Raw genomic sequence first — 7,515 nt, 5'->3', positions numbered from 1 at the left:
ATTGTATGATGAGAGGAGAGGTTGTACAATGACGTTGGATAATGGGGGCACGTCTGGTAAAATGAGGTGAATCCACTTGAGATCAATGTTGTACAATTTTGTACTTAACAATGAATGCCACGAGTTGAAGACAATTGTACTTTAGTTATGATTACATAATAAGACTCTAGCCTTGTAAGCCAATTTTATATATATATATATATATATAGTAGTTGCGGGAGTAAAATTTCTTTCCTGTTCTAACATAGAACGCATTACATTAAAATAACCATCTCCTAGAGGAGCATGCATAATGACATGGACATTATATCTATATATATATATATATATAATAAAAAAATTATGCTATAAAGTAGACTTTACAAATCACTAGTTTAACTATTGGACAAAATGAGATTAATCCATATTCAACACAATATCCATTACATTATTACCTGCTTTGCGGCAGGAATAATAAAGCTCCTCTTGAAAAGCTTGGGGAAAAAGTCATGTGACAAGGATTTCTACAACAACTATTGTATGCCTATTGACAAATTCACTTTTTATGCAAAAACAAAACAAAAAACAAAAAACAACTCAATCTCAATCTCAACCTTAACCTTTTTATGGATACTCATGCTTTTGGCCATGGGTAGAGGGGAATTAGACTTGTGATAAGTTTTTGTTGATTCAAAGGTAAGGAAGGCCTCCGTTGTACCACTTTCATCTAAATCAATTGCATAAATTAAAAAGCTATTCGACAGGGATTTCAACACAACGTGCACATGATAGACATATACAAGGGATTTAAAGCATTCAAATTATATACAAGTCATATTGCGAGTTGATTCACACATACAAATCCAACTTTTCCCATTATTCAAAGTCTTGATAAATACATTAGGGATTGCATCCAAATCCTTGAGAATAGGATCAGATAAGCCAATTTTGGTTTAAGATAAAGCTTCGAGCCTTTTCCTTAACAAAATGCTAACAATAACTATTACATGGCAAATTGAATTTATTCTTCTAATCTACACATAACATAATGCAATAAATTATTTTGAACTTTAAAGTTAAAATAAAATTTGACCAATACTCTTGCATCAATAAAATAAATAAATTTTTAACTAATTAAAAATAAATTTAAATATTATTTAAAATAAATAAAATATTTCAATAATTTAAATTACAAAAACTATTTTAATAACAATATTATATATCTTTAAACCTCGTTTAATATGGGATATAAACTTGTCATAACATTTAAGGTTCATCAAATTAATTAAAATGATTTACATGTGTTATTATTTGGCCCATCTACAATTTAGTTTGGGGAGAGATGTACAGGTGTTAGGTTTATGTAAGAAATATTTTATTGTTAACATTTTTTTAAATGTAAGCTTTATTATAATTATCATATTGAAAAGTTCTATTATAATTAACTTAAAAAACATAATTTAATTTCTACGTGTAAATGTGTAAAGCAATAAGAAAGCAAGTCTCATCACCAATGGAGTTTTGGTGTTTATAATCAATTTACAAGAAAGACTGTAATTTTGGTGTTTAGAATCGATTTGCAAGAATCAAATGTCCTAGCTGTGTAGGTTGACATGAATAAGTGAGAAAAAAGAGATGAAAAATTGTTATACGTACATTCAAACAAACTGAAGTGCGTGCAAATCTTTAAAACCTTGGGATGGTTTATTCTCGTTGGCTTTATAATCTATTTTTGCTCTCTTTAGATAAATTTAGAGTTAGATACATCTAGGAAGTCGTATAAGCATTCCTGTGAAGGGAATATCGCGCTAACTGAAAGGCTGGAAGTTGGAAACAATTTATCTTACTGTAGGTAGATCTTTTTTTCAAATTACCCTAAATTTATCCGTCGACATGTGAGCTGCCCTTGTCCATGCTGAGCGCTTCTCACAAGACGCATGCGGACTATGTACTTCTTTTCTTCACCAGAGATTTACTGTCAATTTTAGTTTGCAATATGCATCAACTCCCGATATGAAACCCGAGTTGATCACGACAACATCACAGAGAGGGTAAACGCGCGGGATTTCACAATGACCTGTGCAACTTTTATTTCACGCATTTTTGTTTAAAACTCCAAGTTTTTGGTTTCAACCCTAAGTATTTCCTCCAAATCCAGAAGTATTTAGCTCATGCACATATATTTATAGCCCAGTTATGCCAAGAGTAGAGGATTTTAGGGTTCTGAACTAAAATGGCTCAAAGCTCTGGAAGACCCTCTTTTCTTGATGTTATGCTTGTCCTTTGTTCAAGTGCGTCGAAAACTATGTTTGAGTTTAAGTATGGGGGTTTTACGCAGTGCATTATATTAGATATCATTTTGGGATTCAACTGCGTTAAGTAAGTCATTCATGTATGACCATTTCCATGAGAGGTAGACGTAACTGACTAATTTCTCATGATTTTTGAATAGTTCACTTAGCACTCATTGCATCGGGTGATGCTCACAGGGGTGAAGAAGTGGGATTGAAACTAGTGAAATGAATCACATAGCATCAATCATCACTTCCGGGGCTTGCACCCGGTAACCAGGACTTCCCATGACTTTGAGTTGAAAATGCCTCTTAAAATGCATTAAAAAAGCGCTATGAAATCACCATTTCGACCCCCTTATATTTGAAAAACCAAAAAATCCAATGCTAACACTGTGGCTCTCAGTTCTTCTGAATAAGACAAACATTATTTGAGATCTCTCATTCCTTCCGAATAAGTCACATTCTATTCAAGATCAATGAAAATAATACTCGTGCTATCTGCAAAGATGATTATGTGTAATCCTCTTCTTAAACCACCGAGTTTCCAGAACTCTACCTATGTGCATGCTACACCAGGTCTGCTATTTGACCGCAAAACAAAGTCCTGGAATCAAATTAGTGTAGGTAAAGAATCAAGAGCCACCCCTTTCTCAACCATGAGAATCTGAGTTTCTCTCGCACGACCTCCCCCATCTTACAGAGACCATCAATGAGGGAATTGTAGAAAATAAATTGTGTATGAAATGGATTTGATACTGGCTTTGATTTGCACATGAGACTCATATTTTTCAATCACAATGTTAGGGGGAATTGTAGAAAATAAACTGTGTATGAAATGGATTTGATACTGGCTTTGATTTTCACATGAGACTCATATTTTTCAATCACAGTGTTAGGGCAACAAAGTATTTGGTAATTAAATTATATCCATAATTACGCTGATGGACATTTTATTGTGGGGTTCTTGTAATTATGCTGATGGACATTTTATTGTGGGGTTCTTGTAATTATGCTGATGGACATTTTATTGTGGGGTTATTTGTAATAGCATTGTGTTTATTTTGAAATATGTGGTGAACCTTTTCTCACTCCTAATCAATCCCCTTACCCTCCACCTCTTGAACAAAGGTTTCAACTTTGCTCTTGCTCTTTGCAAGATTCCCATAGAAGAGATTTTTTTTGTTCTATAGAGCTTATTTCCCAAAACCTCCTGTCTCACATCGTTGGAGAAATTTGGCAAGACTGTGGCAGAATTTTATATCACGCAAAACCTCCTAACCCTAACTTATCTAAAGATGAGTTCCAAGCCATCAAGCACCTTAATAATAACCCTCACATCCTTGTCCTCAAGGTGGACAAGGGAAATGTCATGGTCATCATGAACACTATAGATTATGATTCTAAGATGGTCAATCTCTTGTCTTCTTCTTCCTATAAAATCCTCCCTAAGAACCCCCTTAATTCCATTTCTTTGCTTGTGACAAAAGTCATAAAGTCCTCTTCTATTCCTGTGTCCATTCAACGCAAACTCATTCCTCATGCCCCCCAAACTCTTAGAATTTATGGTCAACCAAAAATCCATAAGCAAGATATCCTCCTTCGTCCTATTGTCAGTGCCATTGGAGCTCCCACCCACGCCCTGAGTCATTATCAAGCCACCACCCTTCATCAATTTGTGGGCTCCACTTCCTCTTACATCAAGGATTTTGTTGATTTCATTGAGAAGACTAAACCCATCCCGATTGACGAGAATGACTTGTTGGTCAATTTTGACGTTTTGTTAATTTTCACCAAGATATCTGTCCCTGAAGCTCTGCACTTGATCTCCCAGTAAGTTGACCCCAAAACCCTAAACTTGATCCAAATTTGCCTCAACTCCACCTTCTTCTCTTTTGAAGGCACCATCTATGAGCAGTCTGAAGGCACAACAATGGGCTCCCCCCTATCTCCTGTAGTGGCTAACTTCTTCATGGAACACTTTGAAACCAGAGCTCTCAACTTTTGGCATCTCAAACCCAAACGCTAGTTTAGGTTTGTGGATGACGCCTTTGTCATTTGGCAACACGGTCACCCTGCATTGGACGCTTTTCATTCCCATCTTAATAAAATTTCCCCTCATATCCAATTTCCTATGGAAAGTGAATCCAACAAATCCCTTCCTTTCTTAGATGTTCTTGTTACTTGCCTCCCCAATGGCTCCCTCTCACATCAAGTCTACAGAAAAAAGACTCATACTGATCATTATCTCCACACCCTTTCTCATCACCACCCATCCCAAAAGGCTAGGGTTCTCAAAACCCTCTTCTCTAGAGATTTAAAAATCTCTTCCCCCTAGTTTCTCTCATATGAAAATTCCCATCTAGTCAAGGCTTTCAAAGCCAATGGCTATTCCTCAACTCAAATCTCTAAAGCTCTCCGGTCTGTTGCTCACCCTAAACCCCAAAATTCAAACCCCTCTTCCTCTTGTAACCTTGTCACCCTCCCTTACATTAAAGGGACCATTGATCTTATTGTTAAGATTTTGGCTAAGAAAAGCATAAAAACCGTATTTAAACCCCACAAAACCCTCAAGCAATTGTTCCAATCAGCCAAAGACAAAACAAATCCCATGTTAGGATCAAGGGTTTATAAAATTCCTTGCTCTTGCGGTAAATATTACATTGGTCAAACGGGTCGTCCTTTTAAATCCCACCTCAAGGAGTACATTGCTGACACCAACCATAATCGTCTTTCAAAGTTTGCCATCGCAGAGCGCTCATATATATCCAAGCATTTTATTTGCTTCGATCAATAAAAAATCATAACCTCTACACCATTTCACAATTCTCATATTGTTCGAGAAGCCCTCGAAATTGAGAAGAACCCTAATAACTTTAATAGGGAGGATGGTTACAGACTCAACCATTTGTGGAAATTTGTCATCCACCAGCTCACTCAATGACTTCTTTTCCATCTCTAGTGTCTGTTCCCCCTCCCTAGGGCCTCTTTTTAACCTTTTTATCCTTCCCTTTATCTGGGTTTTCTTGGTCTTCTTATAACATTCTTAACTTTATCTTACATCTATCATTTCATATATGCTTCATCCTCTTATTTGTATTTTATCCTTAAATTCTCTTATTAATTTAATTTTAATTTTAATTTTCGCCTCAATTCTTAGTAGCTTTATTTCCTAGCCATTTTTATTGACCATTGTCTAAAAATTAAGAAAATCCTTAATAATCCCCCATTTCTTCTCTTTATGATCTACAATAAAATAGAGATAAATATGTTCATCATTAATCGGGATATGTTTGTGAGTAATTTCAATCCAAAATCTTCAATTAATTTTTAATAATTAATAATTCATAAAATTCTTACTTTTGAATTCCCATCTATATTGTATACAATCCAATTTTATTTTTCAATCATATAATAAATAAAAGAATCTAATTTCTATTTTTCAATTATATAATAAATAAAAATATCTAATTTATATTTTCACTATTAACAACTCCCGATTTAATTCTTATTATTTTATTAAAAATTGGTTGGTCATATTGTTTAAAAATTGTAATTGGTCAAATATAATTTATTTAATTAAAATTGGACTGTTAATCCAACATTCAAAAATCTCCTATAAAAAGACTCTCCAAGGGTCGTTTACTCTCAAGGCTCTCTGTGGTCCTCATGATGGATGAAGTCACCATCGGAATTACAAAGTATTATTCCGGAAATCTCTACAATTTATTTTTAAAATGTGGTCCTCATGATGGATGAAGTCACCATCGGAATTACAAAGTATTATTCCGGAAATCTCTACAATTTATTTTTAAAATTTGATGACGATTACATAAGCATTATTTATAAAAATTGATAGAACATTTTAAAATGGAATGTTAAATGAAAAACTTCATAATAAAAATAAATTATTAAAATATTTTGCATTTTATATTAATATTTATTAATAATTTCAATTAATATTTTTTAAATAATTTATTTAATTAATTACAAGGTTAGATTTATCTTAACCCTGGATGTATCAACCTTATATCTACCTTAATTTCGTAAGGTGTAAACCTCTTTTTGAGTGCAAAACTCGAGGAAAGGTTTTGCATTGTTTTGTATTTTGAGAGATTTGATCTCTCTCTACGCTTGATAGATCTCAGGTTAAACGCTTAATAGATCTGAGGCTAAAATAGATCTAGGCTAGTATAGGATGAATGATATTTTTAATGTCCACAAGACTAAAAATAGTCTATGGGACCACCAACCTCCTTGCTTTTCACATTTTTCAATGCAATCCTTTTCTTACTCAAATGAACGATGAAATGTTCCAACCTTCTAACAGTGCCCTCATTGAAAAAGACAATGCCAAGGAACTGATGCTAACATATTTCCATAACTGTCTCTGATGTCTTTGAAAGTATCACATTCCAAAATGAAATGTTTTTCCGACTCCACTGCCTTAGAAGTGAAAAATGTACACACTTATTCTTCCCAAGCTTCTTTAGGTCTTTTCCACTGACCCGTTTTCGCAACGAAGTTGATGCGAGTTAGTTCTTAATTGAGCAATACGAATCTTTGCTCTCCACAGAATGCTAGCTCCAATGTACTCTTTTTGTTGGAGACCACAAGACATAATACTTCTTCTTTTTGCCTAACTCTTTTCCTCATATACGTTTACGAAACTTCTCCATAACAAAATTCTTTATTTTCTTACTATTTGTGGGACAAACATTGAGGTAAATATTCATTTTTTGCATCCATTTGTTGTTTTGTCTCATCCATGATTTATTTCTTTCACTCATGCCTTCATTGAAGATAACTTTAGACCATCTACCTACTCCCATTTGCTCAGTTCTTTTTAGGTACATTATGAGACACACCATAACATTGCTTCGATGGGAGTTGCTTTTGTTTCACTCAACATTATCTCATAAGGAACCAAACTTTTTATTTTGAATTTTCTCATGATCAAGCATTTTTGGATTTTCTCAATTTGCTTCCATTTTGAGAGAATGGTGTTGCTAGCCCATTGTTCACACCCATATAATATCACTGGACAAACTAAGAGCCCAAAAAACACTTTAATCATTTTCCATTCCCATAACTTTGTCTCTCCACATCTGTTTTGAAGAGCATATAATGATTTCCACCCTCCTAAAATTCTCTTCTTTCTGCAGTCCTCCCAATTAAGATTGTTGTTGAAATCAATCTTGAGGTACTTGTATTCATTTACTTCTTTAAGAATGTTGCATTCAAA

Source organism: Pinus tabuliformis, chromosome 1_1 (genome assembly GCF_031772625.1).
Source record: "Pinus tabuliformis cultivar Carrire ecotype Pingquan chromosome 1_1, CPIR1, whole genome shotgun sequence".
NCBI classification, from domain to species: Eukaryota; Viridiplantae; Streptophyta; class Pinopsida; order Pinales; family Pinaceae; genus Pinus; species Pinus tabuliformis.
The sequence above is the reverse complement of the archived record's forward strand: the minus strand, read 5'-3'. Positions refer to the sequence as shown.